The sequence below is a fragment of the Pongo pygmaeus genome, chromosome 10 (genome assembly GCF_028885625.2).
Source record: "Pongo pygmaeus isolate AG05252 chromosome 10, NHGRI_mPonPyg2-v2.0_pri, whole genome shotgun sequence".
Classification (NCBI taxonomy): domain Eukaryota; kingdom Metazoa; phylum Chordata; class Mammalia; order Primates; family Hominidae; genus Pongo; species Pongo pygmaeus.
The window spans coordinates 103,335,972-103,352,679 of NC_072383.2; the positions used below are offsets into that span (position 1 = coordinate 103,335,972).

General features: G+C 39.0%; 1 protein-coding gene across 10 annotated transcripts in view; it reads right to left on the bottom strand.

Annotated features, from left to right (window-relative positions):
• SLC41A2 (solute carrier family 41 member 2) overlaps positions 1 to 16,708 on the bottom strand; it is a 156,589-nt gene that overhangs the window by 13,643 nt on the left and 126,238 nt on the right. For 2 of the 10 annotated variants that reach the window (XR_010122687.1, XR_010122686.1), the window contains exon 12: positions 15,808 to 15,897. The exons of the other annotated variants lie outside the window; for them this stretch is intronic. The gene's annotated coding sequence lies outside the window, so the exon portion shown is untranslated. The remainder of the gene's footprint in view (positions 1 to 15,807; positions 15,898 to 16,708) is intronic. 10 annotated transcript variants of the gene reach the window in all.

Genomic DNA, 16,708 nt, shown 5'->3' on the forward strand with positions numbered 1-16,708 from the left:
CTGGGCACTGACTGGGGGCAGCCAGAAAGGAGAAGGAAGTGTTTCTACTTGTAGATACGAAAAAACAAAAATAGAAACACAACCCAAAAAACAAGAACATGATAAAAGACCAAGATGAAACTTCCATTTTTAGCAGCATTATAAACAAAATACCCCAAATGACCTACCAACAGAAAACAATGTAAAATGTTCAATAAAATACAAAAACTGTCTTTTAAAATGCATCACTGACCTGGCATGAAGGAAAGGAATCCTTGGAGGCCCAAAACAAAAGGAAACAGCACGCCAGGGTAAGACTCTGAGGATCCTGAGCAGGCGGCTGCCCTGGACCATTTGTGCCCTCTGCCTCTCCAGGGGACATGGAGGCACCCTCTGCTGGTTTTGATGATGGCACAGGGCACAGCAGACAGGAGACAAAAGCAAGGCCTGCCTCAGGTAGAGAGCCTGCCTAATAGAAGATTTTCACATAAAATAAAAAGCTGCACCTCTGAATAAGAAATAAACCAGCCCCCACAGAAGGAGCAGGAAAGAAACTTATCTGACTGTGGTACTAACACGGTGGGAAAAAAGTCTCCCCTAAGAATTTATAACCACAAGGTGACCCTTACGTGGATTTGGGCCAGGATCCAACTACCTATGTGGTCTAACAATCCCAAATTGAGGACAGTTGTCCCTCAGTATCCATATGGGAGGATTGGTTGCAGGACCCCCTCCCGCAAGGATACCAAAATCCAAGGATACTCAAGTCCTTTACATAAAATGGTGTAGTATTTATATATAACTTATGCATATCTTCCCATATACAATTATGCTTTGCTTAATAATAGAGATACATTCTGAGAAATACATCGTTAGGCAATTTCATCACCGTGCAAACATCAGACAGTGTATGCACACAAACCTAGATAGTATGGCCTACCACACACCTGGGCTATATGGTACAGCCTGTTGTTCCTAGGCTACAAACTATATAGCATGTATGTGACTGTACTGAATACTGTAGGCAACTGTAACAGAACCAGAAGTATTTGTATACCTAAACACAGAAAAGTTGCAGTAAATATACAGTATAAAAGATTAAAAAATGGTACACTTACCATGTAGGGCACTTACCATGAATGAAGACTGCAGGACTGGAAGTTGCTTTGGGTGAGTCAGTGAATGAGTAGTAAGTGAATGTGAAGGCCTGGGACATTACTGTACACTAATGTAGACATTATAAATACTGCACACTTAGGCTACACTAAACATATAAAAAATCTTTTTGCTAATCATTTAACTTAGCTGAGAGTAACTTTATAAATTTTTTAATTTTTTTTACTTTTTAAACACTTTTGTAATGACAAAACACAAAATCATTGTACAGCTGTACAAAAATATTTTCCTTCTTTATATCGTTATCCTATAGGCTTTTTCCTATTTTTTTTTCTTTGCCTCTCTCTCCGCTCTCTTTTTTTCTGTTTTTGTGTTTTTACTTTTAAACTTTTTTTGAATATAGTAGTAAGTACACAAACCAGTAACAGTTGTTTAATATCATTATCAAGTATTATGTACTATACATAATGAAATGTGCTAGACTTCTATATGATTGGCAATGCAGCAGGTTTGTTTATACCAGTGTAACTGGGACACACTAGATAACTAGTGTACACACTAGGTACAGCCTAACTAGTAACACACTAGGACGGTACAGCCATGACATCACTAGGTGACAGGAATTTTTCAGCTCCATTATAATCATAGGATGCGATCATATATGTGGTCTGTGGTTGACCAAAACCTTGATACACTGCACATGACTACACTTGAAAATTGTTAAAAGAGTAGATTTTAAATGTTCTCATCACAAAAAAAATGACAATTTTGTGAGGAATGGATATGTTAATTAGCTTGATTTAGCCACTCCACAATGAATACATATATCAAAACAGCATGTTGTATACTATAAATATATACAATCCTTATTTGTCAATTTAAAAATAAAAAGCATCAATGTTTTAAAAGAGCAAGAGCTCGGTATAAATAGTCATATGACATAGACATGAAATGAAACAAGATACTAATAGCAAAAATAATAGAAAGCAGAATCAGAACCTGAAAGATTTTAGACACTGGAAAAATCTGGCACAGAATATAAGTATCATATTTTTAAAGAAAAAGAAGAAATGAACAAATTAGTTAGAAAACCAACTAGAACTTTTAGAAGTAAAAATTTCATCCTCTGAAATTTAACTCAATAGGTGAGATTAATAGCACATTAGACACACTTGAATATATAAGTAATGAAAGATGAATCTAGAGGAATGCAAAGTAGCACAAAGATATAAAGAGTTGGGAAATATGAAAATAGATGCCATAAATATGGAGGATAGCATAAATACGTAGGACAGTAATTCTCAAACACATCTATTTGGAGATCCAGAAGAAAAGAAAAGAGAAAACAGAGGACAGCCGGGTGCAGTGGCTTATACCTGTAAGCCCAACACTTTGGGAGGCTGAGGTGGGCAGATCATGAGGTCAGGAGTTCGAGACCAGCCTGGCCAACATGGTGAAACCCCATGTCTACTAAAAATACAAAAATTAGCTGGGCGTGGTGGCAAGCACCTGTAATCCCAGCTACTCAGGAGGCTGAGGCAGGAGAATTGTTTGAACCCAGGGGGCGGAGGTTGCAGTAAGCCAAGATTGTGCCATTGCACTCCAGCCTGGGCGACAGGGCAAGACTCCATCTCAAAAAATAAAAAAAATAAATAAAATTTAAAGAGAAAGTCATCATCTTAGTGGGAGATGTTATAACCCATTTCTCTGAGAAAACAATAAATCAACTGTATAAAATCTGAAAAAACACAGATCATTTCAAATACACAATCAACAAATTTGATCTAATGCATATATACAGAATACTGTAGCCAACATTTAGAAAATATACTTTTTTTTCAAACACATAGGTAATATTCACAAAAACTGTCCACATACTAGGCAATAAGAATATTCACAATAAAATCCCAAAGGATTACTGTCACAAAGGCCACACTCCCTAATTGCAGTGCAGGTAGAAATCAGTAACAGATACCAAAAAAACCCCATATTTTTGGACATTTTAAACTATACTTCAAATTAAATCATGTGTCAAAGTGAAATCATAATGCAAATTATTAAATATGTAGAGCTAATCAATAATTAATTCTTATGTATCAAAATTGTAGAATGCTGGAAATGCAGCACCTAAATGGTTATGTTAGAAAAGAAAGACTGAAAATAAATGAGCTATGTATTCATATCTAGAAGTTAGAAAAAGAACAATAAACCTAAGATAGAATGAAAAAATACTAAAGGCAAGTACAAACATTAATAGAAAACAAGCATGATAGTGAAGACAAAGTCAAAGTTGATCCTCTGAAAAGGCAAATAAGACTAATAAATGTTAGATAATCTTAAGATAAAAAGAGAAGACACAAATAAACTATGAAGAATGAGTACTGTGCTAGATATTGACTACTGGCACTCAGCATCCATTCTCACTCCTTTTATGGTCTTTCTTATCTGACAGAGAGAGAAACACCTAGAGCTATAATTCTCAGACTCCCTTACCAGTAGGGTTCCAGCTAGAGATTAGGTTACACCATGTTGCACTCATGTAAGACTTTGGAGGTATGAATTCAGTAGAACCCCCCTTCCCCAACCCTTTTTTTCCTCCTGTAAGGATACAATGCTGTGGAGTCTTTAGTAGGTATGAGTTTTCACAAGAGCTGACCGGATTCTACATTCTTCAGCCAGTTAACAGCCTCAAGGTCTGGGAATAGCTGTGATGCTGTAGTAGCTGTGTTAAGTTTCCTAACGTCTCAGTAATATCAGGCATCCCGACTCTCTGGACCAAATCTGCTATAGCAAACCTAAAGCCAGTGTCAGCTCCCTTCCCTCCACACTGGCTTTCTGTCCTCCCACCCTGCCAAGGTCTAATAATGCTTTCAAACACCGTCCTCCATTCCTATCAACACACCTCTATGAGACTGGTATGAGCATCAGTAAACCAAACCTAGGCCAGGCATGGTGGGTCATCCCTGTAATCCTAGTGCTTTGGGAGGCCAAGGCCAGAGAATTGCTTGAAGCCAGTAGTTTGAGACCAGCCTTGGCAACATGATGAGACCCTGTCTCTACTTAAAAATAAAAAAGGCAGGCATGGTGGTGCACACCTGTAGTTCTAGCTACTCAGGAGGCTGAGGCAAGAGGATCACCTTCAGCTGAGGAGTTCAAGGTTACAGTGAGCTATAATCATGCTACTGCACTGCAGCCTGGGCAACACAGTAAGACCCATCTCTATTAACAACAAAACAAAACAAAACCTAGAAACAATTTACATATATGTTATCCTTGTCAATAGTGTTACAGCAGAGTAGATAAGTTAAGAAACAAGGTCATTTGTCATATTTAACATTTTAAATATTTACGTCCTTGACATTTAATGAAAATATGCACATAGTCATTTAATGTAGGGATTTTTTTTTTTTTTTCCAGACAGTTTCGCTCTTGTCGTCCAGGCTGGAGTGCAATGGTGCGATCTCGGCCCACTGCAAGCTCCCCCTCCTGGGTTCAAGTGATTCTCCTGCCTCAGCCTTCCGAAGTAGGTAGGATTACAGGTGCCCGCCACCATGCCCAGCTAATTTTTTCATATTTTTAGTTGAGACGGGGTTTCACCATGTTGGCCAGGCTGGTCTTGAACTCCTGACCTCAGGTGATCCACTAGCCTCAGCCTCCCAAAGTGCTGGGATTACAGGCATGAGCCACTGCGCCCCGCCTAATGCAGGGAATTTCTATATCACTCTTGACTTTTTATTTAGTTCTAATGTGAAAAGACAAAAAGTCATGAGTATAATAACAATCTTCTATATTGTTATACAAGAACTTTCAGTGAACAATGTGTACAGTTTCTGTGATTCTTTTCTTTTCCTCTAGGTTTCTTCCGACTATATTTCTTGAAATGTAATTTTATATCTGTTGAATCTAATAATTTAAAAATCAGGGCTTTAAAAATATGTAGATATGTATTTTACATTACATATATAGAGAGAGTTGGTTTCCTTTATAAACCTATGTATTTTATTGCACGCATTTAAAAACCTTAATTTGAGAAGAATCCCATAATATTAAAAACAAAATTCCCAAGGAGCCCATGACATAAAATGGTTAAGATCTTCTTTACAAAATAAACTCTTATAATACGTTCCAGGAGACCTACATGATAACATTCATAGCCTTGATTTTTAATAGCAAAAACTAAAAACAATCTAAAAAGTCCATTAAAAGAAAAATGGTTGAATAAATTGTGGAATATTCACACAATAGAATACTATGTAACAGTAAAATAGCTGCATGGTAGTCCAACTAAATATAGTAGATGAATAACACTTACATATATGAATGAATCTCAAATACAATGCTGAGCAAAAAAAGTCACTTAAGCATATATTCAGTATGATTCCATTTTCTAAAACTTAAAAACATGTTGAAATAAAACAACATTTAGGTGTCCAAATACATACAGTAAAATAACAAGGGAAAACATAGCCATGAAAGCTATCAGGATGAAAAGTTTCCTCTGGAGAGGAGAATGGGGCACATAGGTGTCTTCTAAACCTGTAGGTACTAGGGCAATTGTAGTGTTATATTTTTGAGCTGACAGGTTAAGTGTACTAGCATTCACTATGTCATTATTCTTTATACCTTATACATATCATTGTTCTTTATTCAACAGTTAATGTACAATTTAGAATTTTAAAAGATATCATCATTCTTGGCTGGGTGTTCATTAACTATTGCCTAGTTACACCTGCCATGGATACTCCCTCATCTGACCATGTCATTCTGATGGAATAATGCAAAGAACTAGAGACAGCTAATGTCACTTGATATTAAGAAATGATAGCCTAAAAATCAAGGAAATATTCAAACTAAAGTTGTTTCTTGGTTTCTAACAAGAAGAAGGAAAAAGAAAAAAAGTGTGAATGAAGCATATATAAATAACTAAAATAAATGAACACATTGATTTTCTACTATATGCTAAGTATAATTAGTACAATACTCTTGATATCCATAGAATGTTAAGGAAAGGTGCAATCAGCAGAGGCTAGGCCCTGTACAACTTATGTGCTCCCTTTTTGCCCATAGCCAAAATGGCCCTGAGTCTACTACCATGCCCACTTCAAATAGGCCTTCTGCAGGTTGCCCAGCAAAACATTTCACTGGAAAAACGCATATTCGCTTATTTAAAACTATTTATTGAGTGTCTTTCCAAAGCACTACTCAAGTTTGAAAAATTATTTTTAAAAAAGTTTTAAAAAATAGCATACACACCAAAATTATTTGTGATGATGGCCTTTGCGTGTGAGGATTGTGAGCAATTTTGACAATAAGGAATATATGCTGTTTTATGAGAAGAAACAAAACTCAATAAACTGAAAAACAAAAACAAAAAATAGCCCCATGAGACAATGACCTAACATCCCTCTCTTGACTAAGCTCAGTATAGAGAACTATTTCTTAAGTAGGGGACATATGGTCTCAGAAAACAGATTTAGAAAGATAATTTCGAAATCTGTAGGAATTGAGTAATAGATATCTCTAGAAAGTGAAACTACCTGAAAAAATTTTAATTGCAGGTAAAAAAAAATCAGAAGTATAGCTCTGAACTCCTTTGACATAAAAAAAGTTAAGAAAACAAAACAAAAACTGATAAGAAGAAAACTCATTATATTGAGAGGGAATTAGAGAAAGGGGCAAAGAAATAACTGAGAAATTTGAAAACTATAAAAAGAATTTTGTTTTGACATGGGAGAGTCTAAAGTCATTGCTTAGAGAAAGAACATAGAGAACAGCATAGAGTTTGATGTACAAAAGGAAAAAATGCCTAATTAATTAACATATTGGAAAAAGCAGCTATGAGAAGTGACAAGTGTGAAAACCCAGACATAATCAACTTGGACTTCCAGAAGGTTTGAGATACAGCATCACATAAGGATTTGTAGATATAATTACTACTGCTGTTGAAATGCCAAAACTCTATGTTGAGAGTAGAGAATAAAAGGATGTTGATTTTGGCAGAAATCACAGTGGCAAAAGCATCTACATTACATTTGGTTATTTAGTATATCTATACCTGTCAACATAAAAATACTTATATATGTATGAGAGCTACCTACAGAAGAGTTTGCAATTTTAAAAAACGGTAAATGATTTCTTTTTAGAACTAAAATCGACAACAAGTTAAGGCTCAAAAGAAAACAACGGTTGCTTAAGAATAGACATATAAATCAGTGGAACAGAAGAAAGTCTAGAAATAGACCTGCATATATATATAGTAAATTGATTTTTGACAAAGATGCTAAGATAATTCAAGGGAGAATGAGAGTCTTCCCAATAAACGGTGCTGTAACAACCGGATGTTCATACTGAAAAATATGAACCTCAAGCCTTATCATATACCATACACAAAAATTAATTCAAAATGGTCAGAGACTCAAATAAAAGCTAAAACTAGAAAATCTCTAAAACAGAAAACCCTCACAACTGAGGGATAGGCAAAGATTTCTTAGAATATAAAAAGCACTAATCATTTGCAAAAACTGATAAACTGAACTTCATTCAAATTAGAACTTCTGCTCTTAAAATACATGGTCAAGAAAATAAAAAGGCAAAATTTAAAGATCTAATATATAACATAAGGACTAAAGTTAATAAAATTATATTGTATTAGGGATTTTTGTTAAATAAGTAGATTTTAGCTGTTCTTGTCACACACAAAAAAATACATGAGATGTCAGATATTTTAATCTACTTCACTATAGTAACCATTTTACTATCTATATGTATTTCATAACATTGATACGAAGTGCCAGAAGGGGTGTGGTCCCTTTAAATGATACGGAAGAGGTGAAGGGAAGTGCTGAGGTGAAGGGAAGTGCTGAGGGGAAGGGAAGTGCTGTGTGGAGGAGGGTGTGGTCCTTGGCTAGGGCTCCACCCCCGGGCCTGTGCCCAGGGACCTAGGTGAAGACAGGCATTTTTGTTTCCCTGCCCAAATGTTGCATTTCCCAAGAACACCCTGGCCTGCCACGCCCCCATCCTGTGCCTATAAAACCCCCTGAGACCCTAGCAGGTAGACACACAGGCAGCTGGACATCGAGAGGAGCACATCAGTGGAGGAACATATGGGCGGCTGAACATCAGGAGGAACGCCGACAGGCACCAGCATGCAAGCAGGCCATCCACCAGCAGAATGATGTGGAGTCTGGCTGGGGCAGTTGGAGGAGAGCTCAGGCCTCCAAGCGGCCCGACTCCAGGGGAAAACCATCTCCCTTCTGGCTCCCCCATCTGCTGAGAGCTACTTTCACTCAATAAAACCTTGCACTCATTCTTTAAGCCCATGTGTAATCTGATTCTTCAAGTACACCAAGACAAGAATCCAGGATACAGAAAGCCCTCTGTCCTTGTGATAAGGCAGGAGTCTAATTGAGCTAGCACAAGCTGCCTACAGATAGCTAAACTAAAAGAGCACTCTGTAACACATGCCCACTGGGGCTTCACTTGCAAACATTCACCCCTAGACAATGCCGTGGGGTCAGAGCCCCACCACCTGCCTGTCTGTATGCTCCCCTAGAGGTTTGAGCAGCTGGGCACTAAGAAGTGAACCACACTCCCATCACATGCCCTGAGAGGAGGACAAGGGAAATTTTACCTTTTCAACTGGGGGCTCATCCAGGATTGTGGAAGGTGTGAGTGAATGTGAAACTGTCGGGTCTGCCTCTCTTCCAAAACTCCACCACCTTTCTCTCTTTCCTGCGGGTAAGAGGCTCTGTTTCCCTTCACAGAGTTTTAAACCGCCCTAACTGGGCCAGTCAAAACCCCCAGACTTTGTCTCTTTTTTCTCTCTCTCACAGGTTTAAAATGGCTCTTATCTCTTTCTTTATAATATTAAGAGTTTTGCTACAGGCTGTAGCAATGTTACTAAGTAAAATGAGCATTTGGCTCAGCCACCAAAGGTGCAAATCAGACCAATTTTTTCCTAGAGGTGCATGTATACCTCCACCTCGACAGTCACAGGCATGTGTGGCTCAGGGCACCTCTCCTTATTCTTACCCCTCCCAGATCAGGCACCTGGGCATGCCTGCAGCAGGCAAAAGCCAAACCCAACAGTCACAAGGAGGGCAGGAGAAAACCAGTGGTAGCCAGGACCCCACGGGGTCAACAGATAGGGCGCTTCTCACCTGCTGTGTCAATGGAACATTTCTCCTTTGGCCAAGGAATTCAACCCAGTCTGAACCACGGGAAAGATATAAGAATTAGAGGAATCCAGTTGCACTAAGCAAGGGGTTCTTCCTCCAGAATCTCCCCCTTTTTGCCCCTTAAACTGTTTTTCTGTTTTTTCCTTTTCTGTGTGAGAGGGCTCCCCCTCCCAACTCTGTTTCTGATATGGAAGTTAAGGGAGGAATGACCCCTGCTGGCTGAGAATTGCAAATTCAGCAGGGCTCATTTGAGACACTCTAAACAGATACAAACAGCCTCTGAAATAACTTTTCAGTCCCAAACTCGATTCCAAGCTTCAGGCTGAAGCCCTAAAAAGAAAAACCAGGTGCGAGGGATTCAAAGCCAGGCAATAGGCACAATGTAAATGGGCAGGACCAATTCCTGCCAACTGAAACCCACCCCACAGAAGGAGGCCATGCTTTATGGCATGAACAGTCCCAGAGACCTCAAAGATTGCCAACAACAGGGAGAAAGGGAGGCATAGGTGACAGCGGTTAATTCCTATTCTCCAGGTTTTCTCTGCTTCATGGGTACATACTGAAATTGCACCTATGGCCAGCACTTGCCAAGGTCACCAGGGCTCAGGGATAAGAGGTAGAGAGTGAAGGGAGGATGCTCACTTTCTCTCTCCAACACATCCTGAGTTTTCGCTGAAAAAGGGAAGGGAAATGAGGGAAGCCTCTATTCCCTGTCTTTCAGAATGGGCAAACAGTTCTCTTCACCACTCCCAGCTTATACTCCTCTGGAGTGTATCCTGAACCATTGGGACTGCTTTGACCCTCAGAATCTGGAGGAAAAGCACCTCATAGCTCTCTGCACAAAGGTTTGGCCAAATTATGATTTATAGGAAGGACTGGCTTGGCCTCAGGAAAGGAACATTCATTTCAATACCATCTGGCAATTGGAACTTTTCTGTAGACGTGAGGACAGATGGTCTGAGGTCCCATATGTGCAGGCTTTCTATACCTTGCAAGGCAATCCCGACCTTTGCCGACAATCTAGGATTGACCTAGCTCCCGTGTATGCCGTCTCAGGGAAGGCTGCAAGGGACAAGGCCAGGAAATTAAAGATACAAGTCCCAGAGGCAACCCCAGCAGAGAAGCCAGCACCCTCAAGCCCTGCTCCTCTGGGTCCACCCCAACCTTTCTATCCAGCTTCAGCCTCTCCCTTACCCCCTCCTAGAAATCCTCACTCTAAACAAGCCCCAGTCTCACTCTTGCCTTTCCAACAGATGCCCAGTGAATTTGGGCCCAGTAAGGTCCAGGTCCCCTTCTCCCTACAGAACTTAAAGCAAATGGGGGATCTTGGCAAGTTTTCAGATGACCCTGATAGATATATAGAGGCTTTCCAGAATTTCACCCAAATATTTGAACTCTCCTGCAGAGATATTACGTTACTTTTGAATTAGAACCTGATGGACACTGAGAAGCAGGCTGTTCTGCAAGTAGCAGAGAGATATGCGGATGAGCTTTGTATCACATATAGTGTCAGGGAAGGGGGTAAATATTATCCAATTGGAAGAGAAGCAGTACCAGTATATGACCCTAAATGGGATCCCAGTGACAAGGTGGAAGACTGGAAGAGGAGACATCCTTAAGTGTGCATAATAGAGGGCATATGTAGAACTAAGACCAAGCCTCTCAATTATACTAAGTTGTCCATGATCGATCAGGGATTTGAGGAGAATCCCACTGCCTTCCTGGAGCGGCTAAGAGAGGCCTTGGTAAAGCACACCTCTCTTATCTCTTGATTCAATTGAGGGACAGCTAATCCCAAGGGATAAATTTATTACTCAGGCAGCCCCTGATATCAGGAGGAAGCTATAAAAACAGGCCCTGGGACCAGATAGTACTTTAGAGAACCTCCTTAAAGCAGTCACCTCGGTCTTTTATAATAGAGACAGGGAGGCCCAGCAAAGGGAGAGAAATGCAGGAAAAAGAAAGAAGCTTTAATGGCCCCTAGGCAAGCCTACAAACCCTAGAATTCCCAGAGTGCACCTGTTAACTGCTAAAGATATGGCAAGAACAGTTTTCTCTCATTCTAAAAGTTTATCCGCTCCCATATAAGGTTTAATTTCTTTCACCAGGGTGATACAGTTCAAGGTACAATATTGTTGTTCGTATATTTCACTTATCTCTGTAATCTTTGGCATTAAATTCTTTCCTTGTATAATACACGTATAACCCATGTATACTTAACCTTATAACACTTGTTTTTTTCTCTCATGCCTAGAAGCCATCAAACTCCAAACGGTCAGGCAACCGAAGCCTCAGACGATGGCTCCCCTTTGCTAGGAACCCTTAGATAGACTGGGAGAAATCTGACTGCTGTTTTGCCCAAAACAGTGCCCCCTGTCGACAGGAAACAGCTAAGACCGGTCATCGTCCATATTCTAACGGCAGTAAGATATACCTCTTCAGAGGGGGATAATGATACAGAAGTGCTGGGAAGGGCATGGTTCCTTTAAATGAGATGGAATTGGAGAAGAAGTGCTGTGTAGAGGAGGGCATAGTCCCTGGCTAGGGCTCCACCCCCAGGCCTGTGCCCATGGACCTAGGTGAAGACAGGCATTTTTGCTTTCCTGTCCAAATGTTGCATTTCCCAAGACCACCCTGGCCTGCCATGCCCCATCCTGTGCCTATAAAAACCCTGAGACCCTAGCAAGCAGACACACAAGCAACTGGACATCAAGAGGAGCACATCAGCAGAGGAACATACGGGCGGCTGAATATCAGGAGGAACACACCGACAGGCACCGGCATGCCGGCAGGCCATCGACTGGCAGAATGATGTGGAGTTTGGCTGGGGCAGCTGGAGGAGAACCCAGGCCGCTGAGCGGCCGGCTCCAGTGGAAAACCATCTCCCTTCTGGCTCCCCTATCTGCTGAGAGCTACTTCCACTCAATAAAACCTTGCATTCATTCTCTAAGCCCACATGTAATCTGATTCTTCTGGTACACCAAGGCAAGAACCCCAGTATACAGAAAGCCGTCTGTCCTTGCGATAAGGCAGGAGTCTAACTGAGCTAACATAAACCATCTACGGATAGCTAAACTAAAAGAGCACCCTGTAACACACGGCCACTGGTGCTTCAGCTGTAAACATTCACCCCTAGACACTGCCGTGGGGTCGGAGCCCCACAGCCTGCCCATCTGTATGCTCCCCTAGAGGTTTGAGCAGTGGTGTACAGAAGAAGCGAGCCATACCCCCATCGCATGCCCTGTGAGGGGGACAAGGAACATTTCCCATTTCAACATCATATTGTAAACCTCAAAAATACATAATATTTTTAAAAATGAAAATAAAAAGACAATTGATAGACTGTGAGAAAATATTTCCAATACATATATCTAACAAAAAAAGTAGTATCCATAATATACAAAGAACTCTTATAACTCCATAAGTCAACCCAATTTAAAAAAAAAATGGGCATAAGAAAACATGAATGGTTAATAAACCCATAAAAATATAGTCACTATCATCAGTCATCAGGTAAATGCAAATTATGATCACCATGATACTACCTTTACAGCCACTACAATGGCTAAAGGCATTAATAGAAAGCCTGACAATACTAGGTGATAGCAAGGATGTGGAGCAACTAGAACTCTCATACTAGTGGGAATGCAGAATGGTATAATCATTTTGGAAAACATCTTGGCAGTTTCTTATAAAGTTAAACATTTACTTCCATAAGACCCAGAAATTCTACTATAGGTATTTACCCAAGAGAAATGAAAATATATCTGCACAAAAATGTGAACATGAATATTCATAGCAGCTTCATGCATAACAGCCCCTACTGGAAACAAACCAAATGTTCATTCACAGGTGAATGGATAAACCAGTTGTGATTTATTCATACAATGGACTACTATTCAGCAATAAAAATTATTAAACTACTAATACATGTAACCATATGGATAAGTTTCAAAATATTATGTTGAGTAAAAGGAGGAAACAAAGAGTACATACTTAGATTCATTATATAAAATTCTAGAAGAGGGAAATATAATTTATAGTGACAGAGAAGAAACCAGTGGTTGCCTAGTACCTGGCATGGAGGGGAACTGACTGCAAAGGAGCATGAGGAAACCTTTTGGAGGTGAAGGTAATATTCTGTATGTTGATTATGGTAGTCATTACATGGGTGTACACATATGTCAACATGGGTGTACTTTACTGTATATAAAGTATGCCTTAATGTCGATCTTTTTAATTGTCTTTGTAGATTGCAGATTTCATCTTTGTATATTGAATAGCAGTGTGCAGCCCTCCAAGCAACAGCCTTTAGCCAGGGTCACCTAATGATAGCCTGCAGGGCAAATCTAGCCCTATATGGCCCACAAGATGGGAATAATTTTAGTTTTTAACATTTAAAAAATCAATGGAAGAATATTACTTTGTGACACATGAACATTAATTTCAAATTTCAGTATCCATAAACAAAGTTTTATGGGGACATAGCCATGCTTATGTGTTTACATATCATCTATGACTACTTTTGCACTATTATGGCAGAGTTGAGTACTTGTGACAAAGACTATATGGCCTAAAGGCCTAAAATATTAACCACCTGGCCCTTTACAGAAAAAGTTTGTGGCCTCTACCCTAGAGTACAGGAATTCTTCCTGTCACTTCCCATTGCCAAATAATGGAATTAACCAGATTGTTCTGAATCCTTTTACTTATCTCCTGTGACTGGGGAGTTGGATCATAAGCTTTGGAGTAATATAAGGCTAAGCTCAAATCTTATTTATCACTTAACTACTACAGTTGTCCCTCTATATCCAAGGAGATTGGTTTCAGGACCTCCTGCAGATAGCAAAATCCATGGATATAAAAATCTGCAGATACTGAAGTCCCTGATATAAAATGGCACAGTATTTGCATATATCCTACACATGTCCTCCTGAATACTTTAAATCATCTTTAGATTACTTATATAATACCTAATATAATGCCAACACATCACTTCACTCATGAGGATTCGACGTAGTGTGAAGCAAATTCAAGTTTTGGTTTTTGGAACTCTGTGGAATTTTTTTTTCCTGAATATTTTCTATCCAAGGTTAGTTGAATACATGTATGTGGAACTCACGGATGTGGAGGGCTGACTGTATATTATTTTGGGCAAATTTTTTAAGTTTTCAGTTTTCTCAGATTTTTCACTTGGAAAGTAGGGGAGATGATATACATCTCAGAGGACCGCCGAAAGGATTAATGAGATAATGTAAATAAAATACATATTGTCTAGCAGTTAATAAACACTTAATATTTCTTCATATTCTCCTTCTAAATAAAGTATTTAAAAACAAGGGGTGTCAAATGGGGGAAAAAATGAGCCTGATCACCTACCTGTTAGTTTTCAAATTAGGAGGCACAGGCTATTTCCTACATTATATTAGTTCTTATGCTGGCAGAAGTTAGTTATCAAACTTCATTTACTTTTAAAAAACCTTTTATGCCTATCTTTGTACTTATATAATCATACAATATGTAGTTTGTGTCTGGCTTCTTTTGGTTAACCTTATGTTCATGAGATTTACTATATTGTTGTATAGAGTTGTAGATCATTCATTATCCCTGACGTATATAGTATAATAGTACTTCACTACGAAGCTTTACTTACTTTCTTTTCTTAAATTTTCACTTTCATTTTTAAGAGATGGGGTATCACTATGTTGCCCAGGGTGGTCTTGAACTCCTGAACTCAAGTGATCTGTCTGCCTCAGCCTCCTAAAATGCTGAGATTGTAGGCATGAGCCACCACGCTCAGCCTATTTACTTTCGATCATAAAATTAAAATCTCTTTCTCTCTCTCTCTCTCTGTAGAGACTGGGTCTCCCCATGTCTTAAAAAATATAAAATGTCTTAAACTCCCAGCCTCAGGCGATTCTCCCACCTCAGTCTCCAAAAATGTTGGGATTATAGGCATGAGCGACCATGACCTGCCAAATGTAAAGTTTAGCATTCTAAACTGGCCATGATGTTAAAATACCTACAGTCACACTCCAAATAAAGACATTTCTGTTAACAATGGACCACATAGATGATGGTGGTTCTGTAAGATTATAATACCATATTTTTACTGCACTGTTTCTAAGTTTAGATATTGTATCCCCATTGTTAAGCAACATATCACTGTAGTTGTTCATAGAGTATTTTATTACACTTGTTGAGAATGTAATTTTACATTTAAAAAATATACCTTCAAATTGTTTATGGGTGTATGTTTAATCTCTCCAACTGATATGTTACCTCTTTCAGATAGAGAACCTTGTCAGGTGCTTCCCTATTACCCATACAAAGTACACTCAATATATCTAATTTAATGAATACTTATTTATATCTAACATAGAAAACAGTGCGATGAGATTCCTGAAGCATTCAAAGAATAAGACATAGTTATTGCTTTCAATGGGATATCAGAATTGAAATGAAGAAACATAACTGAAATGCCTAAAATAATTCACAAATAATACAAAACAATATTCATTTTATAAATATTTACTGTGCCAGGCAGAGGGTTGGGTGCTGAAGCTTCAGTGATGAATAAAACAGAATCCCTGGATGAGCCTGAACTGGCCACATCTGCTGTCCTCTGGAAAAATGAAAGAGACTTTGGCAGAGCTAAAAAGTAACAACTCATCAGAGAACATAAACTGAGGTTCTTCAGCATACCTTCAGAAGCAGATGATCTGTGGGAATTGACTATTAACCTAAGATTCTCAGAACAAAGAGCTGACTACACAAAGCAGACAGATTCCACTCATGACCATTAGAACAAACTTTTTCTATGTCACACTCTCCTTTCCATTCCTGTCTTTACGGATTATCTCTCTTGTACAATTCCTGGCTCTTTCTTCCTATGTAGGAATTAGTTTCTTTAATGCCAATCCAGGAAAAGATTAATTGTTCTGCAGAGCTATTAAGCCAATCCAAGGATATGACTCCCCAGTACCCTTGGATGGATTATGTCTCATTAGAGTCCTTTCTGGGAAAACAGTAACTAGCGGAACAAATGCCTAAAAATATCAACCCCATCAACAGGACAGTCAATTGGACAATTTGAATTGACAATTCAAAATTGTCCATGAAGATTTACCTCTCACTTTGGCTGATACAGTAAATAACACAGTCCAAGCCCTGGGGGAACAATTTAATTTCCTTAACTCAAATACTTAGAGTTAATTGTTATAGCTATAGATAATACAATGGTGTTGTATTTTCTCTTGGCCAACCTAAACCATTGCTAACACTTCACGCTATACCTGAACTAACATTACAGATGAAATGAAGCAACCTATATCTAAGCTAAAAAGAAAAAAAAAAGGCAGTCAAGCTAACTAGAGAAACATACAGACTTGTTTTCTTGGTCAGGCCTCAAAAATCTTATGTCTTGGTACTGAAGT